Source organism: Muscardinus avellanarius (assembly GCF_963383645.1).
Source record: "Muscardinus avellanarius genome assembly, chromosome: 4".
NCBI lineage: Eukaryota > Metazoa > Chordata > Mammalia > Rodentia > Gliridae > Muscardinus > Muscardinus avellanarius.
The window spans coordinates 148,086,269-148,109,140 of record NC_137789.1 but is presented as its reverse complement, the minus strand read 5'-3'; positions in this window follow the sequence as shown (position 1 = coordinate 148,109,140).

The following is a 22,872-nucleotide window of genomic DNA, read 5'->3' as shown; positions in this document are numbered from 1 at the left end:
TTGTATAGTCGGTTGTATTTTGATTTGATAAAATACATAAAAGAGTAATAAGTAGCCTTACTTGAAAGTTGCCCTTTTTAAGCATTATAGAAACAGTTATCAATGTCTTTTCCATTTTTTTCCCCCTGGGATTGCTGGCTGTCTATAGAAAAATATGTGGAAAGCCTTTAAGGAGCCTGGTTTTAAGACTAACAGTTTAACCACAGTATGAATTGAGAATCTCTCATTGTCAAATTGTCCATAATAAGCTAAAATAAAATTCATAGCAGGTAGCTGGGCGTGGTGGCGCACGCTTGTAATCCCCGTGCTTGGGAGGCAGAGACAGGAGGATCCACAGGTTCGAAGCCAGCCGCGCTGGCTTAAGAGACCCTGTTTCCAAATAAGAAATATAAAATAGGTCTGGGAGTGTAGCCCAGAGGTAGAAGGGTTCCATCCCCAGTACCACCAAAAGGAAAGAAAGAAAGAAAGAAAGAAAGAAAGAAAGAAAGAAAGAAAGAAAGGAAGGAAGGAAGGAAGGAAGGAAGGAAGGAAGAAGGAAAGAAAGAAAGAAAGAAAGAAAGAAAGAAAGAAAGAAAGAAAGAAAGAAAGAAAGAAAGAAAGAAAGAAAAAGAAAAAATTCATAATTCATAGCAGGCATGTCTTCTCCAGCTAGTTCCTTTCCGGCATGTCCTAAACCGTCAAACAAAACCTTCAGTAATTATCTTCCCTATCAGTGGCAGTAGGCTTTTATTTCTAAGAAAGTGGGCGATCTTTCCTGCTATTTCTCTGGTGGGTCGCACTTTCAAACTCATTTCCCCCCTCAAGACAAGTGGCTGTGGCCAGTTTTTCACACAGTCCATTCATTTACAGACTCCATGGAGAGTTTCAGGTTCCCGTCATGAACAGAACACTCTCCCTTCCACATGCGCCTCAGCTTTTCTGTTTCTGACCTGAGTCTGAGGCAGTTCCCGAAGGTTCCATATATCATGCCACTATATCATGCCCCTTTTATATTATGAGTAAACGTTTCCTGTCTCCTATAATTTCATTGAAAATGAACAAGAAGATTCCAAGAACATGTTTCCAATTTTAACCACAGAAAAGCATATATCAGTAATAATACAGGGATGTTTATAAAAGCACACGTAAAACGTATTTTTGACTCTGGGTAATTAATGCTTAAGCAAGTTACCTTTTCAGCATGATTCGATTTTATTCCACCATTCTGAGTACACACATACTGTGGCTGACAGGGCTTTGTTACCTCAGAGCCTCTTAGAAGAGCCTGGTCAAAAAAAAAAAAAAGTTACCTGCCCACATACTTTTTTTATGAACAGCTTGCCTAACCCACAGGAGAGTCAGAAAGAGAAAATTAATGAAAATTATGTTACTGCTAATCCCGAAACACCATTCGGTCATTCTAGAACAGTGGGTGTTATTTTGGCTTAGAATAAAATCTGAGGAGCTCATTCACCTCTTAGCTGTGATGTAGAACAAAACGCAAGCTAAAAGAGAGTTGTTGATAAAGTATAAAAGTTATAGGCCACCAGACAACTCAGTGAGGAGGGGAAGGTAAGATTCAACTTGAAAAATCCCAACTAGAAAAAAAAATCATGAAAAAGCTTCTCAAGGGAATTGAGGTTTACGTATATGATGTCTGTCTTGCAGACCAGCTTATCAGCTCCAGGAGGACAGAATCAGGGCCTCATGATACATTATAAAGAAAGGGTCAGCGTCTACAAGAGATATACAGTACCCACTGAAGACAGCAGGTACAGAATAAAGAAAGCCAGACACACGAGAGGGCAGAGACCTTGGTGAATAATGACTGATCTAGAGGTTTGCTGAGTTGTGTGGTTGTAATGACATAACACAGAGAAAACAGCTAGTTCTCATATACATCAGATCAGTTATGAGTACAGAGGAGTCAATTATCCTATCCAATGGGCCTCATCCAATTAGCTGACTGTAAATTCTTACACCAGGACTCTAATGAGCTCTCATTATCTCCAAGCTGGGCAAAAACATCAGAGAACAGAAACATCTAAGAACCAGAGTCCTTATTTTTCAAGGCATTTGATCCTGTAAGTGTCAAGTCAACCCTTTGGTCACAGTCAGAGACTAAGTCTATCCGGCAGCTCCTGGCCACCACCACATAGAAATAGCAACATTGAAGCCCTAATTACTGCTGCCATTGCTATTTATGACTGTGTTCCAAGCCTATTTACTAACCAAAACATTTAGAGTGTTATGTTCAACTTACTTTCTCTTTTCCAAACTTCAGGGAATAAAGCAGAGGTTGGTTGGGTGAGGAGAAAACCCAAAAGCCTTTAGATTGCTTTTTTTTTTTTAATTGGTGCATTGTAGTCATATATCAATCACATTGGAGTACAAGACTTGAGAGGATATACAAGCACACATCATCCAATTAGCCCTCCTCCAGCCCCCATCCCATTCCCTCCCCCCCCCTCCATCCCACGCTTCTTTGGTGATTTACTTTGATACATTTGTTTATGTACCTCCTGCGTTTTAAAGAGGCTCCGTCCTCCAGTATTACATACCCTCTGATTGGTCACATTAGTTGCTTCACTATAGGGCCCTTTCTATAGCTCAACCTCTTCCTGTTGCCCTTTTCCTCCTAGTTATTGCTGATTAAGAGAAGCGTCTGATTTATATTTTCTGCGATATTTCTCTGTGCATGCTGCGTTGCAAGCACCGATCCCACTCTTGATGGTCCCAGTAGTGGCCTGGCTACTCAGTGGACTGATCCAGACCTCGCTGGCTCAAGCAGCGGCCTTGCCTCATGGGAGGCCCCAGTTCTGGTCCCGCTGGCCCTTGCACCGGTCTAACCCCTAAGCTGGCTTTGGTCCCAGCCTTGGAGGCTGCAGGAGTGAACTTGCCTCACGCTAGGCTCTGATGCTGGCCATTGGCCCCTGCACCGGCCTAACCCCTTGGCAGGATTCCAATCCCGGCCTCGGAGGCCCCAGCACCGGCCTAGCCTCACGGCAGGCTCCAATGCCGGCCTCGTTGGCCCCAGCACCGGCCTAACCAGTGTGCAGTGGTGAAAGGCTAAAAGTATTTTCATTTACACTTGACAAAATAAAGATGCTCATCATTTATTACAATTTTAAATGCTCTACAGTAATGTTAGTAGCAAGCAATATGCCACCTGGGAAAAAAAGGCAATATTCCTTATTTTCACATGCCGTCACTGTATTTATGAAAAAACATTGAAAACAATAAGGGAACTTTGTAAGGTGGTTAGTGGTTGAATTTGTATGTGAAAACCAACAGATTCCATTCTATGGAAATACTTAATATCATCAAAGAAGATGTTTTACATACAAGAACAATTAGAGACATTTTTTTCCAATCAAAATAATATCTGAGCTGGGTGCACGCTTGTAATCCCCACGCTTGGGAGGCAGAGACAGGAGGGTCGCGCTGGTTCAGAGCCAGCCTTGCTGGCTTAAGAGACCCTGTTTCAAAAAAAAATATATATATATATATATATATATATATATATATATATATATATATATATATATCAGGTCTGGGAGTGTAGCCCGGAGGTAGAAGGGCTTCCAGGAACCCCAGTACCACCAAAAATAAAATAATAATAATAATAATAATAATAATAATAATAATAATATCTGATAACAGTCATCTGTTCAGGCGGGAATATGTGGGGGGGTATACATGCATATGCACATCATCACTTAACCCTCAAAGTGAATTATGAATTGGTGGTGGTATTATTACAACTATATTCTAATTGAGGAAACTAAGCTTCAGAAAGTGTCAATAGTTTGCCAAAATCATTTATGGATTGTAGCACAGTCAGCCAGCTGTGGTGGCACATGCCTGTTACCCCAGTACTTGAGAAGCACAGACAGGAAGATTGCAGGTTTGCAGCCAGCCTTAGCAACTTAGTGAGATTCTGCTTCAAAACAGAAAATAAAATGGGGCTAGGGGTGGCAGCTCAGAGGTAGAATGCCTCTAGGTTCAATCCCTAGTACCACAGAAACACATACACACACACACACACACACACACACACACACACACACACACACACACATTATGGTTGAGGCTTGAGCCAAGGTTCAAAGTCTTTATTCCTAGAAACTGCCACTCTACCTTTTACAAAGAAAACTCCAGGAATCCACCCTCTAATTCGGTAAAGATACATTCAGTACAAGATGCACACATATCATGAAGAATGTCATTTCTTATCCAATTATATTCTTATTAAATCAAATTCTGACAGGATTTTAAAATATTAATCATTTTATTGATGGATAATCACATTACAATTTCTTTTCTTAATTTACCAAATCATTCTAAATTCTAGAAGTCTAAATATGGAGACCTTGAAAAAATAGTTGCCTTGTGTGACAAATAAAATATATTTAGAAAGCCATAGTCTTTAAGACAATGAGACTTTGGAATAGAAATAGACCATGGTTCCCAACTAAGGACATTCTGCCCTTCCAAAACACTTGGCACTGTCTAGGGACACTTTCATTTGTTACAATTGAGCGGTTGTGTACCACTAATGGGTAGAGACCGGGCATGCTAATAAACTGGAGAGGCCTCTACTTCTACCTGACAATAAAAAATTTCCTGACCTCAAAATGTCAATAGTACCAAAGTTGAGAAACCAAAATAGATGGATGAACAGAATAAAGTAGATAATGTAGCATTAGACCTAAATATCTATAGAAATACTATCCAATATTAAGTTGTCGATAAATCAGTGGAAAGGTATGAGTTTTGGATAATTAAACTATGTGAAACAGAAAATAAAGTGAATCCTAATGTTTTTTCTTATACCAATGAGTATAAAAACAAAGACAAAATATAAACCACAACCTGGAGGAAATATTTGTAATATATATGTCAGAGAAAAAAAAAATCAATGTCCCTGGTATACAAAGAGTTTTTATAAATCAATAAGGAAAAGGCAGGCTATCTGGATAAAATAGGTGAAGCATACAGAAACTAAAGAAATAGATATAATAATGAAAAATAAGAATTATATATAAAATGTAATTAAACATGGTAGCAAAAAATTGAAATGAAAATAAGATGCCCTTTTGGTAGGAATAGAAGAATCAAAATCCAGTATAAAGTAAAGGCACAGACTTTGGAGTCAAATAGCTTGGGAACAATTCCTGAAGCTCTAGCTCTTACCAGCAGTAACAAGTATAACAAGCAACATAACATCAGCCTTCTATTCTCTAATCTCATAGGGAAGCTGCAAAGGACATGCACAGCAGGTGTGGTTACATAATGAATAGTTTAAATTTATGTTGCCGGAATGCTGGATAAACAGCTTTCCTTTATATAGACTGACCTTGTTTGACTGTATAAATCTGTACAAATTCAATCTTCCTGGTGCAAATTCACTAGAGGCAATATCAGGAAATTTTATTAGCTGTAATGATTTATTCAGGCCTCTAGAGTGCCATTTATTTCCCAGTATAAAAACAGTTTAGACTATTTCGCTATTTCATTATTCACTGATTTCCCCCTAAAGTCCATTAAAAGTTCAAGTTAAAAAAAAAAAATCTCTTACTGGCTTGCACACATTCTTATTGGCTTGGGTAGCACTTAAGAATATTCCTGAAGAAATAGTATTCGTGCATACTAATATTATGAAAGGAGCTTTTATATATTAGGGGAAAAAGTCTCATTTACACTTGCTGCTTCTAAGTTACCCCAAATCATGACTTGGTAAAGTATTTGGATATAACCATTATCTAACATACCTATGGGGATTGTGATCCCTAGGCAGCCATAGGTCAACGAAAAGGAGAATCCCAGTGCAGATTCCCCAGTGCTGTCTGAGGTCAAAGCCAGCCACTGCGCCAGTACACAGAGGGCACCAGGTACCACAGGTGGGCTGCTTAGACTTGACCACCAGACCCCACTCCACCTGGCCTGAGTACATCACCCTTGCTTCACTCAGGTGCAGAAGGAGAGAAGACAGGTCTCAGGGGTCTGTCCTTTCTGAGCCCAGAGAGCCTGCTGAGCCATGTGAATGCATGACTCAGAAACAAAAGCTTTTAGGAAAGAAAAGAAGACATTTCCTTGCTAAGAAGTGTCAAAGAAGTCATTCATCAAGAAGATCTGGCTCATAAATAAAACCCTCAACAGATGTTTTCAGAAAGAACCCCGCAAGATTACCAAGGTCACCAGGTTTACGTTAGATATTCATGGTGATCATGATCACACATAAAATGGGAGACACCTTTAGCCAACAGCTCTGCAAAAGTTAAGGGCAAAGTTGTCCGCTCAGGGAGGTCACTTACAGCTAATGCTGAAAATGTGCCCCTCTGCTCTTTCCCACCTTCCTTAAAATGGGTTCCACATTTTCCCCCACATCTTACAAGACTGGCCTCTTTTCTCCCTGAAGTCATTTCCTCCCACTTTTCTACCTTGTTCTCTGGCTCTATCCACCCTGGCTGTTCTTCAAAGGAGCCCGGCAGGCTCCTTCTGTTAGGCACTATTTTCTGAATGAATAGATGAGCATGCATTTGCAAGTGTGTGAAACAACTCCAGAGACGCAGTTCTAGCAGTTCCCAACTAGATCCCAGAGGCTGCAGTGAGGAGATTCCAAGAGGCTGTTCAGAAGATCAGCGGAAGTTCCCAATGGCCTGGGACTCAGGGTGGGGAGTCCTTCAGTTTTCTTCCCACATCCTTTTTGCTCAAGCAGAAGCAAGACCCTGGTCCCACCACACACAGGCAGCCCTGGCAGTCAGTCAGTGTCTGTCTCTGTAGTAATCTGGGCATGAGATCTTACCCACCTGAGCTGCCTTCAAGCCCAGCTCCCCTGTGCTATCCCCCTACACCCCAGCCTTCTTTTTAGAAGTGTGATTACTGTGTGATTACTGCTGTGAAGGTGTCTGAATATGTCTAAATATTCAGTACTTCTTAGGTGAGGGGTAGGCAGAGGGAAGAAGTTTTCTTTCACAGTAGCAAAGTCAGCCATGGTTATGCAAAGGTAGGCTACCTTGTAGAGCCTCTAAGTAGTAATAACAAGTCTTCTCCAATGACACTACTTATTAAAAAGAATCAAAAGGGGAAAGAGGTAAAACTCCTCAGACCCATGAAGATAGCTTGGTTGTTGCAGGCAAGAAGAAGAAGAAGAAGAAGAAGGAGAAGGAGAAGGAGAAGGAGAAGGAGAAGGAGAAGAAGAAGAAGAAGAAGAAGAAGAAGAAGAAGAAGAAGAAGAAGAAGAAGAAGAAGAAGAAGAAGAAGAAGAAGAAGAAGAAGAAGAAGAAGAAGAAGAAAGAGCCGGGCGTGGTGGCACACTCTTGTAATCCCTGCGCTTGGGAGGTGGAGACAGGAGGATCGTGCAGGTTCACGAAGCCAGCCGCGCTGGCTTAAGAGACCCTGTTTCCAAACAAAAAAGTATAAAATAGGTCTGGGAGTGTAGCCTGGAGGTAGAAGGGCTTCCAAGAAACCCAGTACCACAAAAAAAAAAAAGCAAGCAAACAAAATTCTTTTCATTCTGAAGTTTTTTATTGGGAGAGAGCTCAAGAGTACAGGGGCATCACTCAGTGTTTTTTCCTTGTAGCAAAGAAAAGAAAAACTAAAAAAGGTGCATGTGTCACAGAGGACCTAGTAGGGCCAGCCTCAAAGCCAGTGACTCATCATTTTGAGAAAGCACAACGGGAGGGCTGGGTTAAGTGCCATCATCAGCGGAAACTGTGGGACATTGCATCCTATGACTAGTCTTCCGTGTGGGATTACTATCCCTGGTGTACGCTAACAAATTTATACACGCAATGACTATGTAGAGTGGCGCCAGGGAGAAGCAGCACCTGTTGGCTTCTTTCTTCTTAGTCACTGAGCAGTCCTGCCACAGGAGCAAAGATTACGTCCAGCTAAGTGATAGTTTGTGAGTTGTTGGCTAAACTGGAAGAGGTGGTCCTGGGATCAGTACAGACAACATCAGCTGTGTTTGTAGTGAAGAGGCCGAGAGGCCACAGCCGAACATTGTGGCACCAGAATGCCAGTTAATGCCTGGCTGGATTTGCAAAGAACACTTGGTCCATAAAATGCCTTCTGATCCTGACACTGCACTGAGAAAAATGGTGACATTTTGAATAGGACAGTATTGTCGCCACAGAATATGTGTCCAGCATGCTCAATGAAGAAAAGTGATCCAGTACAGAGAGAAGCCTGGCGGTGGTGAAGGAGACAGAAGGATTTCACAGTCAATTTCCAGAACTCTGATGACATCTATCACATGATATCACAGGAGGTGCCTCAGCAATATATTTAGTTTCGTATGGAGAACTCACTTCCTGGAAGAAACAGCACATTTTTTTAAAATGCTGATTATTTCATTTTAGAAATTCTAAGAAGAGCAAACTGAAGTTAAAAACTGCCTGATCCCGCTGGGCGTGGTGGCGCACACTTGTAATCCCCACACTTGGGAGGCAGAGACAGGAGGATCACGCAGGTTCAGAGCCAGCCTCGCTGGCTTAAGAGACCCTGTTTCAAAATAAAATGTAAAATAGGTCTGGGAGTGTAGCACAGAGGTAGAAGGGTTCCATCCCCAGGTACCACACACACACACAAAAAAAAAAAAAAACCCAAAAAAACAAAGAAGCCTGCTTGATCCCCAAGATTTTATTGTTTCTTCTCTCTCAATTTTCTCCTCTATACCTCCCCATCCCTGCCCAAAAAAGGCACATTTTTAAGAATTCAGAAGAAACCTCTTTAACATCCTCAATACTGGGTTCTTGAATATTTTTCAATCTCTTTGTAAAACATACCAACTCATGTCCACAGCAGAATGACTCAACCCTAACTCAGAATATCTGTTCATTTCCAGTTATATTTTATATTTCCCAGTATTACTTGTTGACAGAGGTATATAATTTTTCCAAACTCTACATTGGCCCATAACATAAAGGTATACACTACATCTCTTAGGAAGCTTTAAAAATCCTCATGCCCAGGCCACTCTCCAGCCTAATGATGTCAGTGTCCCTGAGGATGGCCCCTGGCATTAGTGATTATATATATATATATATATTTTAAATATCCAGGATATTTTAATGTGCAGCCAAGGCTCAGAAACAAGAATAGGTCACAAAGCCCTCATCAGTATCGAATGAAAGAAATGGTTTTGAGCTTGAACTCCTCCTCCTCCTCCTCCTTCTTCTTCCTCTTCCTCCTCCTCCTCCTCCTCCTCCTCCTCCTCCTCCTCCTCTGCCGTAAACCAACTCAGTCCAAATGGGGCACAAGTCCACTCGCAATCGAGAATCTCAGAAAAGATGGGGAAGGATAGGGTGACGTACTGCAGCCTCTTATCTGCAGCGATTCTTTCCCTTCTAGGAACTAAATTTCTTTAAGTTCCTACTGGCGGCGCTTTCTGGAAAGAACCTGATATGAACAAGAGCTTCTTGAGCTAATAACACTTTATTACAAGAACCCCGAAAATGTTATACCCTTCACCAGTAAAGTTAATAAGAGAAGAGGAGGTGAATGCAATCACTGTGAAACAATAGTGAATAACATGTAAACAAAGGTAAAAAAAACTTGTCTGGGCTTTCGGCTTTCAAGAGATTAACTCCGGATCTTCTCCCGGATCTTGCAGACAGGCAGTTCCAAAGGGCAATCTTCCAGAAGAAACGGGCACGCCCAAGGCTTGGAGGCCTCTCAGGGAATCTTCTTTAACTTTCTTGGAACTTTCCATCTTTTGGGCTCAGTCCATATGGCAAGCGTGGGGAGATGTGGTGATCAGGTGGATGTGATAGAGTTTTTTCAGGTGTTGCCATCTTACCTTCTAAAATCTGAAAGCTTAAGCAAACTCACAACACAGTTTGGCAGACAAACACCAAAAATACCATGTAGTTTTTAGATTTAGTTGTCAGATATACTTCCTTAGCTGTGAAACACTTTTCCCTGAACGATAGGCTTATTAGAAACCTATTCATCTTATAAATAATCCATATTCCTGTCTCAGACCCTTTGCAATATCCTTTCTTTGGCCACGTGGCGCCCCTCCCATCTCAGGCAGGGCTCATACTGGGTGTAAAGGTCAAGAATCTTCCTAGCCTTCAGCTCCATTGTATTGGGCAGTATTAGTTGCTCATAAACTGGGTTGCTTTGATGTTACACCCAACAAACGTTTGTCTTCCCATATCTGGGCAGGATCATAAAGAGAGGTAAATGGAGGCATCTCAGGCAGGGCTCATACTGGGTGTAAAGGTCAAGAATCTTCCTAGCCTTCAGCTCCATTGTATTGGGCAGTATTAGTTGCTCATAAACTGGGTTGCTTTGATGTTACACCCAACAAACGTTTGTCTTCCCATATCTGGGCAGGATCATAAAGAGAGGTAAATGGAGGCATCTCAGGCAGGGCTCATACTGGGTGTAAAGGTCAAGAATCTTCCTAGCCTTCAGCTCCATTGTATTGGGCAGTATTAGTTGCTCATAAACTGGGTTGCTTTGATGTTACACCCAACGTTTGTCTTCCCATATCTGGGCAGGATCATAAAGAGAGGTAAATGGAGGCATCGGGTCGCCTCCCCCTCTAGGTTAGTTATTGATTAGGTTGAGGGTCAAAGATTGAGAGGAAATCTGTGTTTGTAATTACTGACTGGAATGCTGCCACTGCATCTAATCTCTAACTAAGTTCTTTTACCATCTGAACAAAGCCAAGGACATTTAGAGGTTTGGAAAAATTACCAGAAATTTTATTTTCCACGGACTCTGTTTCTCTCACAGTCCTGATTTTACACCGCCGGAGCAATTCATGTGGAGAGTTAAAAGAATACTAAAAGAATAATAGTTATGAGAGAATATCTAAAAGTGGAGAGTACTTTCAGCCAGCGATCACACCTTCTCTCGGGGCTATTTCTCACTTTGAGATTTTGCCTATGGACTGCATGAATAAGAACTTACATGCAGATGCCGAGAGGGCGTGGCTGTAGCTGGTATCTGCACTCCTCCTTCTTCTTCTTCTTTTTTTTTTTTGTGGTCCTGGGGTTCCTGGAAGCCCTTCTACCTCTGGGCTACACTCCCAGACCTATTTTATACTTTTTTACTTGGGAACGGTCTCTTAAGCCAGCGAGGCTGGCTCCGAACCAGCGCGATCCTCCTGTCTCCACCTCCCAAGCGAGGGGATTACAAGCGTGTGCCACCACGCCTGGCTTGCTTGCTTTTTTTTAAATACCCAATGTACTTAGGAAAGTTACTATAGTTTTCTTTTTTATGGTGGTGGTACTGGGGATGGAACCCTTCTACCTCTGGGCTACACTCCCAGACCTATTTTATATTTTATTTGGAAACAGGGTCTCTTAAACCAATGAGGCTGACTTCAAACCTGCGTGATCCTACTGTCTCCGCTCCCAAGCGCGGGGATTACAAGCAAGAGCCACCACGCCGGGCTGTAGTTTTCTTTAAAAAGTCATGAGAATGTCAAAAACTTTATGCCACTTCTGGAAAAAAAATATATACTTATATATTTATATTTATGTGCTAGGTACCTGAAGGGAGATAGAAAAAGGTTTTCTGTGAAATTGGTTCCTCTGGTACTTCCAGATTCATTTGATTCTGGGCTGCTGTTAGGTTTATGATATTATTCTGTGCTATACTATTTACATCCTCATTGTTGTCTCTGATTTCTCCACCCAGTGAACAACTTTGAAACCATTGATTCTTTTTAGTGACATTGAGGATCTAACCAATACTGGGGTAACAACAAACTTTTGCAAATTGACAAGTTCAGTGGAGGAATAAGTCCATGGACGGTGTGAAAATACATTGGCCCAGAAGGATTGTTCATGTCAAGTGAAATGATAGCTGAGGCTAAAAGATGGGTTCTGTTGCCAAGGCACAGGCCACCATTGTTTAAGAGAGGACAAAAAGCTGGGCATGGTGGCACATGCCTGTAATCCCAGGAATTTAGCTAGCATATAGTGTGCCCAGAAGATTTCAGTCTTTCTTATTATTATTCTGACTTCTTCCTCCATTGTTTCTATTAAGGCCATATCAACCTGTTTAATTTTCCTCAAATTTCCTAATAGGATTTATTTTACTTCTACCAACAAAGCCTAATAACTTTTCCTCCTGTTTTGCAACTCATTGGACCAATATTACCCACTCAAGAAATAATCCAGTGATTTATTTAATATATTGCTAAGTTTGAGTTAAAAAATATTTTTAAACAAGTAACAGACCATTAAATTTCATTTTAAATATTATATTTAATGATTCTATACTAAATATAATTAGATTATATTTATTATTTATGTAGATGCCACAATTCTATTTTCAACCATGCAGATTCATACATAGAATTCAGTTAAACCAGTGTTAAAGTTAATTCTATTTAAAAGAGAAGTTTGCCTAAAATAGGCTAATTATAGTCATATAAAAATATATTTTGAGTGTTTTTGGTGATTAGTAATTATGTAATTACTATAATTGGATGATTAGTAATTAAAGTAATTTATGATTAAAAGGTTCAAGAAAGTAGATGAAGAAATGAAGGATTTCATGGGCAAAATGACATTTATAAAGAGGAACTAAACAAAATCAAGAACAAAGAATATAATGATTGAAATTAAGAGTTCAATGTATATGCTTAATAGCAGATCAGAAACAGCAGGAAAGCTTAGTAAAGTGAAAGATAGGTGAAAAACAATTCCCCATATTAAAATACAGAGAGAACAAAGTATGGCAAATCCAGGGAAGAAAATGCCAAAGTCTAATCCATGTGCACGCGATGTCCCAGGAGGTAAGTAGAGGAAGAATGGTGAAGGCAACACTTGAAGAGGTACTGGCTGAAAATTTTTCAAAACTGATGAAAAACTTTAAGACACAAATAACAAAAAAAATTTTTTTTTAATTTACCTCAATGGAGAAACCTAACATGATCATAGATTGAAAGTTTACCCCCAAGCAAGTTATATGGAAACAAGAAAGGGGGAGAAATGACAAACTTTTAAAAAAAGAGGCAAAGTTGGGAGAACTAGAACTGCCAGATCGTAATATTAACTGTAAAGATATAATACCTAAAACAGTATGGTATTGGCGGTAAGACTGACCAAAAATCAAATGAAACAGAAGTCCAGAAACATGAGCCCCTGAAAACTCAAGTGTTGAAAGCAGGTTCCCCGATGCAGCCAGGTTCAGAGGTGGGCAGGGCTGGAGAAGCGGGTCCCTAGGGGAATGGCTTTGAGGAGCCTCTCTGTCCCTGGCCCCTACTTCTGTATCTCTCTCTCCCAGCTGCCATGAGCTGAACAGCTTTCCTCCACAGGGCCCTGCTGCCATGTGGTTTCCGCTTTAGAGTTGGTCAGCCATGGACTGAACTTCAGGAACCAGAAGTCAAAATAAACTTTTCCTCCTCCAGGATGTTCTTATCAAGTATTTTGTCACAACAGCACACAGATGATTAACACAAACAGAACCACAAACATAGGTACCATTTTAATTATGGTGTAAGGATCATTGCAATTCAGTGAGGGAAAGGATGACCATTTCAGTGAGCAGAACTACTCAATAGCTACCTTGAAGTGGATTTTCACTATACCCCAGATACAAAGATTAATTCCTTGGCTCTAGAAATAACACTTAAGGTTTTGTACGATAACATGAGAAAATGTCTCTGTGAATATGAATAGTAAGAGATTTTTAAATTAGAACATAAAATCGAATCATCAAGGAAAAGACTGGTAAATTGAACTTAAAATGGATTAAATTAGGAATATTTATTTATGAAGAGAATTGAGAGAATAAAAAGGCAAAAAGCATCCCAAGACAGGAAGAAAATATGTGTAATACAAACAGCCAATGGAGGATTCACATCTATAATAGATATGTAATTTTTATCAATCAGTAAGAAAAAGGAAGAAAAATTAATAATGGGCATAATTGTTTAATAATTACTTTTTAAAGGATGCTATGGAGCCAGGTGTGGTGGTGCATGTTTGTAATCTCAGTACTTGGGAGGTTGAGACTGGAGGATCGCAGGTTCAAAGCCAGCCTCATCAACTTAGTGAGGCCATCTGCAACTTAGTGAGACCCTGTTCCCAAATTAAAGAATAAAATAGGCCTGAGGGTGTAGCTTGGAGGTAGAATGCCCCTGGGTTCTATCCTCAATACCACAAAAAGAAAGAATGATATGGAAATATTCAATAAGGATATGAAAAAACACCATATATTTTATTATCAAGGAGATTAACATTGCAACTAAACGAAACATCGTAAATACCCACTCACCAAAACTGATGAAATTGAAAGGGTTGCTGTTACTAAGTGTGGTGTGAATGTGAATAGAAAGAACTCTCAACACTGCTGATGGGAGAATTCATGGATGCACACACACTGGAGGGCTTCTGGGCCTAGAGGGAGGCCCAGGTTGTGCTATGTACATCAGATGGAGCATCTTCTTACAGCCACTCTTTCCACTGACCTACGGTCTCGCCACTGACCCCATTTTTCCTCCTTTCTCAGTGGTGCAAGAGCCTATCCTGTTCTCAACAGTGACCAAAAAAAAGTGAGGAAAGGAAGTCCCCAGATTAAAGGGCCTCTGGAATCACGACTTACTCAGATGCCAAGCACTCCAGAGAAAGGATAGGATTTCACCCTATTTAGTGCCAGAAGTATTAGCGCTCTCGACTCCTTATTAATGGAATTTTTCTATGCTTTTATTTTTAAAATGGTGCTGTAAGACACTGATCTAGGCAAAGATTTTTTAATAGATCTAAAAATCACAGACAAAAAAAGCAAAATTTGACAATTAGTATGACATCAAATTAATAAACAAAGAAAACGACCACCACAGTTGAAGAGACAACCTATAGAATGGGAGGAAATATTTGCAAACCACTCATCCAACAAGAGGTCAATATAGATCACATATAATGGAGTTTAATTCAACAGCAAAAAATTAAATCTGATTTTTTTTTTTTTTTTTTGGTGGTACTGGGGTTCCTGGAAACCGTTCTATCTCCGGGCTACACTCCCAGACCTATTTTGTATTTTTAATTTGGAAACAGGGTCTCTTAAGCCAGCGCGGCTGGCTTCGAACCTGCGGGATCCTCCTGTCTCCGCCTCCCAAACATGGGGATTACAAGCGTGCGCCACCACGCCTGGCTTAAATCTGATTTTTAGATGGCCAAATGATCTGAACAGATGTTTCTCAAAAGAAGATATAAAGATATAATGCCTCTCAAGTGCAAAAGAAAATGCTCGACATCACTAATCATCAGGGAAATGTAAATCAACCCAATTAAAAAATCTATTAAAAGAAAGTAAATATACGAAGAAAGGAACTTTCATACACTGTTGATATGTAAATTAGTATGGCCATTATGGAAAACAGGATGGAGGTTTTTCAAAGAAACTGGAACTGGACCTACCATAAGATCCAACAATACCACTAAGGGTATAAAATAAATCCAAAAGAATTGAGATTAGTATGTTGAAGAGATAGCTGAGCCCCATGTTTATTGCAGTACTTTTTACAATAGGATATGGAATCAACCTAAGTATTCATAGATGGATGAGTGGAAAAAGATGTCACACACACACACACACACACACACACACGGGTATTATTCATAAAGCAATGAAATTGTGTCATACAATGAAAACAATATCATATAATCAATGAAATCAATTCATTTGCAGCAACATAGCTAAGCCTGAAAGACATTATGTTAAGCGAAATAAGTCAGGTATAGAAAGACAAAGGCTACATTTTCTCACTTTTATGTAGAAACTTTAAAAAGTTTATTTTATAGAAGTAAAGAATAGAATCGTGGTGAGTAAAGTCTGGGAAAGGTAGAAGGGTTAATGGGTACGAGGGTGCAGTTAGGAGAAACAACTTCTGATGTTCTAAAGCACAGTGTGGTAACTATGGTTGGCACAATTAATTGACTATTTTGACTACTTCAAAATAGCTAGTAGAGATGATTCTTAATATTCCCAACACAAAGAAGCAATAAACATTTGAGATGATGGGTATGCCAATTAAATCTATCTAATCATGCATATTGGAAAAATATTGAAATATCACACTGTACCCCATAAATAGGTACAGCGGTGTGTCAATTAGAAATAAAAGTTAAAAAAATATGTGTGGTGCTGGGGATCGAACCTAGAAGCATTCTACCTCTGAGCTACAGCCCTAGCCCTATTTAATTTTATTTTCTTAATTTTGAGGCAGAGTTTACTAAATTGTGAGGGTCTCCCTAAGTTGCAGAGGCCAGCCTTGAACCTGAGATCCTCTTGTCTCAGCCTCCCAAGTACTGAGATTACAGTTGTCTCCCACCACACCTGGCTTTAAAAGTTAAAATTTTAAAAATGGAAATGCATCTAACTTTTAAAATCATTGTCATATAGTTTTATATTAGCCTTTTGCTATGAGAAGCGACCTAAATTTAATATCAAGATCTGTCACAGAAGCTGGGCGTGGTGGCCCATGCTTATAACCCCTGCGCTTGGGAGGCTGAGACAGGAGGATTGTACAGGTTCGAAGCCAGCCTTAGCTACTTGGGCTCTCAGCAACTTAGTGAGACCCTGTTTCCAAATAAAGTATAAAATAGGTCTGAGAGTATAGCCCAGAGGTAGAAACCTCTGGGTTCCACCTCCAGTACCACCAAAAAAAAAAAAAAAATCTGTCACAGAAACATATCTAATGTTGCCCTTATAATGTACTAATATAAGTACATTATAGGGTTATTATACTAACCTCGTGGCATTCAAGTTGCCACATCCCTTTCTAGCTGTTTATTCCATAACCTGCTATGGATACATGACCAATATGATACTTCAAAAAACTTTTTAATTGGTGCATTGTAGCCATACATCTTAATGGGGTAAAAGATGGTAGAGGTATATATGCACACATCACTCATTTAGCCCTTTCCCAATTTCCTCTCCATTCCCTCTCCCTTCCCTCCTTCTCATGTTTGGCTTAGTGATTGACTTTGATATGTTTGTGAATGTACCAATGTGATATTTTGTGTTGACTGGTGTATTGATATATTAAAATGGAAATCAATAAACAGTGAAATTCTGCTAAAAAAATCAACTACCAGATGCACACTTATAATTTCCATACTTGGGAGGCTGAGACAGGAGGATCATGGTTTGCAGACAGCCTCAGCTACTTAGTTATACCTCTGCCCTATTTTTATTTTGAAACAAGGTCTCACTAAATTTCAACTTAGTGAGGCCTTGTTTCAAACATAAAGAGTATTAAAAAAATAGAGCTGGGGGTATAGCTACGAGATAGAATGCCCCTGGTTCCATCACCAGTAACACACACACACACACACACACACACACACACACACACACACACACAATCAGCTTTGTTGCTTGATTAAAATTCCTTTGTCACTTCTTAAAAGGAAACCTGGCCAGTGTCTCACAACGGATTGGTTTGTAGACACAGCTTTGATGTTGCTGTCGCCTGCTTCAGTTGCTGTTCAACCAAGGGGAAAGTTCAATCTCTGGGGAGAAATGTCTGTATTGATTGCTACACCACAAGCAATTACCATGAATCAGATGATAGAGAGGAAAAGACGAGACAGCAGGTTCTCACGTACCCTGACGACAGATGCCTGGAGAACACCTGCCGCCCCTGCCCCTTCTGCCCCTGTGCCCTGGGACACTGTGAGGCCAGGTGCCTCTGTGCTCAGGAGTGCTCCTCTGTGCTTGGGAGTGCTCCTCTGTCCTTGGGAGTGCTCCTCTGTGCTTGGGAGTGCTCCTCTGTGCTCGGGAGCACTCCTTCTCTCAACTATACAGGCACTATCTCTAAAACATGGACTGGGGAGATGCACAGAAAACCAGTAGAGCATTCAGGACCCCAGGGTCTTCTCTTTCTTGATTGACTATAACTCACAAAATTAGTGGGAATAACAAGGTGTCCTCCTGGTGTTAGATAGCTCAATTCACACTGTTATTCTAAGAGCAGCAATCAACAGCCAGAAGAGACTCATTTGTTTATTAAAGGATTCTGTATCTTTATATGTTATTCTTACATTTCAAGATCTGCTCCAAACCAGAATTTTAACCAGAGTGATGTCTGAAGAACCGAAAAACGCACAGAATGAAGCAAAACACATTCATAAAACAACAAAATCATGTTATTTGCAGCAGGTGGGATGAGCCTGAAATTCGATTAATTAAAAATGTACTAAAGGTACAGTAGTTTATCGAGTGGTCATAGGGTGATGCAATATGCTAATTCTTCCACTAGAGGGCACCTAACTATGTTAAATTCAAGCAAAGCAAAAGACATCACACTTTGGGAAAACAATTTATTTGAAATACTAAGTGAACGACATAAAAACATAGTAATACCTAGAGTTGTGCATGGTTGGGTACCACAAAATAATATAAAGCTTTTTTATATTGATGAACTGACTCATCCATTTACCCAGTCATTCACATAGACATGCCCTCCTCCATTTCCCACAAAGCCTTTCAAAATGAGAAAGTAACCCCCAAAATAGGAATGCTCTCTTGGTTTTACAGATGGACACTGAGCTCAAAGAGAAGAACTGATATGCCTCAGCCTCAGTTCACTTCATTAATTGATGCTGGAGTGAGAACTAGACACCAGATCCTCAAGTTCACAATCCCATGCTCTGTTCACTATATGAAATCTAAAGATATTGTAGAAGATCTAGCCGAGTGTGGTGGCACATGCTTGCAGTTCCAGCTACTTGAGAAGCTGACACAGGAGGATCACAGGTGTATGGCTAGCCTCAGCAACTTAGGGAGGCCTTTTGAAATTTAGTGAGACCTTGTTTCAAGATAAAATAGGGCCGGGGGCGTAGCTCGGAGGTAGAATTACCCTGGGTTCAATATCCAGTAACACACACATACACGCTATTGTGGAAGCTCAAATGAAGTAGGCTTCTGTTTCTGAAATTTCACACTCTCATCTGCATTGTTGGAACAAAATAATACATGCACCATGTCCTATTTGTCTTCTACATTTATCTCTTTCTAAGTTTTGTGCTTTGGACTCCTTTCTATGATAACTAATGGAATTTCAGTTTGGGGACTTAAACATCCACAGGCTTTTGTAAGTGCTGTGAAAGAAAGTTCTGCAAATAAGACAGAAAATACTCCCCCACCACCACTCCCCTGCAGCTTTGGGGGAAAGCAAATGGCATTACGCATAATGAAAATGTTGCTGTAAATGCTATTTCTAAATGCTATAAGGACTTCAGTTAAACACATGGACTTTAGGTATTAATGTCATATTCTACATTTTCATTTTTAAGCCAGAAGGGAATCACAAATGCTTTCTTCTTTTCAGTCTTATAGAAGACACATTAACTTGGACAGGCTTCTTATTTAAACAAAGAGCTGGAGAGCCTTGTCTCTTATAAATGAATGATGTCCAGAAGCACTGCCTGCTGCCCATAGCATAACCCTTGAGCTGAGTCAGAAAATAACTGTGTTTTCTTTCCGTTTCTTTGTTATGGGAATTTAACCCAGTGCATTCTACCTCTTAGCTATACCCCCAATCATATATATATATATATTTTTTTTGGGGGGGGGAACCAGAACCTCACCAAGTTGCTGAGGCTGTCCTTGAATCCATGATCCTCCCGTCTTAGCCTTCCAAGTCCTAGGATTATAGGCATGCACCACCAGGCCCTCCTGACTTGTTTTGCTTATATTCCAGTGGCATTGTTTACTGGAGACACATCTTTAGCCTTGTTGTTTTATGTGTAAGGTTTCTGTGGCTATTCCTACATGTTTGATTAAGCTTGGTAACTGCACCTGTCTTCCTGCTCAATGGTGATTCTCGTACAACTGACTCATTTAGAACCACTGGACTGTCAGCCAGAACCCAAGTAGGAGTAGATCAGTCATGCTCTGCTTGGCTCCATCCTAGATCTCTTGGGCAGGGTCTTTGCTCCATTGGTCTAGGAGTCTAAAGGAAATGATTGCTCCTCTGGCCACAGATGACAGTCAATACATACTTGATGAATAGATGTGTGTGCATATGGATGAGTGAAACAGCAATTGTATTCCTGCAAGACCGTAGTTACTGGCAAAATAGAGTATACTGAATTCCAAAATGTAATTTATTATGACAAAATGTGTGTGGTAACCTCAGATTCCAGGAATAAAACCTACTGGTTTTCCTCTCTGTAATTATTGCTTCCAGAAGTGATCGAGTTTGGAGAAAATATCTTAAAAGTAAAGAGAACTGGTTCTTTTATTTTTCTTTATTTTTCCTTTCTGGTACTGGAGATGGAATCCAGGAGCATTCTACCTCTGATCTACACCCCTAGCATATTTTATTTTTATTTTGAAACAGGATCTCCCTAGGTGGCTGAGGGCCTCCCTAAGTTGCTGAGGCTGGCTTTGAACCTGTGCCTCTCCTGTTTCAGCCTTCCAAGTACTGGGGTTACAAGCTGATTCTTTTCTATGTTCCTCCTTCCCCGGACCTATTTCTGTTAAAATTCTTGTCATGCTGTATTATAATCGATCACTTCCGGGGAGTGGGGAAGGAACCAGGGGAAAGCTCTCCAAGTGCTGAGTGCAAATGTGTCACTATCACTACAAACTGCATTCTGATATGAGACTAAAATGCACCAATAAAAGTATTAAATAATCAATAACTGCCTCCATGTGTCCACTTCAGCACTGTGTGCACCTCAGGAGTAGGGTCTTCGTCTTGTTCTTCATGTAACCTCATTACTTAGCACAGTGCCAGGCACGTAAGGATCAATCAATGTTTGTTAAGTGAGTGAAACTTAAAAGTCCATAAAATAAAAGAAAATGATCTAGGTAGATGCTAAATATCTGCAAAACACAATCTGTACAAGGAAGAAAACATTTGCCAAAACTGTTTATCACAGTCTATGTACACTATGCACATCTTTTATTGGGCTGAAATGGAGAAGAGAGATTCCACTCTCCTGAATACAACACTTGTCTGTAGGGCCAAACTCAAAAGACATGTATAAAATAAAGAACACATTTGATGTTATAGGTGTGCGTTTGGGGGTGAGGACATAATGTAGCATAATGCAAACCACACCTATCATTTTATCATATAATCTACAGAAATTATAGATTTCTAGAATCTTTTTGTGCAGAAGATCTAAGTAACAAAGATGATTTTCCCAAGTAGAGGAGAAAAGACCCCAGGAAGGACATGAGATTTTTATGTGGATCTCACATGATCTTAGATTTTAAAAAGCTGGGAAACAATAAGTTGGCATAAATTATTCTTCTCTTCCTTAGCTTCTCCCCTCCCCTGCGTCTGGAGAGATATAGATTCAACAAAACCTGGGAGCTTTCTTAAGCCAAGGAATCTGACTCCAACCTGAGGAGCCAGGAGGAGGAATCCTGCAGCTCAACTATATGTCTAGTGTTTCCTTTATTTTTCACAGAGGAGACTGTTCTTTGTCCTGTAGCCTTAGGCCAACACCCCACGTATAATTGAATCATTACACAACTATCTGCCTTTCCTGTCTTTTTCCCAGAGCACAAACCTTTGTCAACTCCCTTCGAGGCAACCTTCTCCTCCTGAGAGCCTGCCTATTACAACCAGAGTCTAAACCAGCCAGCATTACATTTTTCCTATGACTAATTGGGACAGCCCTTTCAAATTTGAAAATGCTATTAAATCTATAATCTTTTAAGAAAAAAAATTAGCAGTTCAGTGGAGAGCTGTAGGATGTGGAAATTGTCTGTGTTGTAGGCTACCATGTATGTGAGAAGCCAGAATCTTATCAAGTCTCTCAACCTAACTGCAAGTTACAGTGAATATATAAAACAGAGAAATGCTAAATAAAAACAAAGGGAAAAACTATCAACTGAAAGTAAAAAATTTACAGGACATGTGAGCTAATTTATTTAACAATTGGTGTGGGAAGAAGGGTTAACTGATAAAAAAAAAAAAAAAAAGATTTAGTGCCATGGTAATTAAATGCCCTGTGTGGCTTTTGCTCGGGTCCTCATTTAAACTAACTTCCAAAAGATTTTGTTGAGACAATCTGGGAAATTTAAATATGATCTGAATATAAGATTATATTAAGGAGTCCAAGGAGATAGCAACTGAGGGAAGCAGCACATACCAGTCCTGACACCCAATCTCCATTACCTTGAAAACAGCACTCTACAAAACCAGAAAATACTACCAATCAAGGAGTAACATGATAGGTTCAAGGCGGCAGGGAAACAAAGCTTAGAAGACCAATCAGAGAGCAGAGAAGAAACTCAGCCTGCCTTTCGGCAGCAGATAGCAGGCACCGTAGTGGCACCATATTTCCTCACTGCCCCAACTCCAGAGACAAAAAACAACCAAGGACCTGAAGTGAGCAGCTGCAGATCATCAGAGTTGTAAGCCAACATCAGTTCTTCCTGCGCAAAACCTGGCTACAACTTCCAGCAGTGGCAGACAAGCTCACCACACCTTACAGGGACCCAGAGCAGCACAAATACCACCAGAAAAGAAACCCACTCACCTTCTAGCCACGGGCACCACAGCAGTGCCATCTTGCCTCACTACACCAAGCTCCAGAGACAAACAGGAAAACAACCAAGGACCTGAAGTGAGCAGTTGCAGATCATTGAAATTGTAAGTCATCAGTTCCTCCTGTGCAAACACCGGCTACAACTTGCAGCAGTGGCAGCCAAGCCCACCACACCCTCCAGAGATCTAGACCAGCACTCAACAAAACCATAAGTGAAGCTTTGGTCCCTTTAGGAGAATGTCCAGCATGGCACCCCCAGGGACTTGTGAAGCTGTGATAAACTCCCTGGGTCTGAGACTTTGCAGTTCAACATGGAGAAAATGGGGGAAGAGTCAGCTGTTGAACATAGCAGAGGCTCAGACAGACTCAGGTTCTGCATCAGTGGAATGTGTGGCAGGAG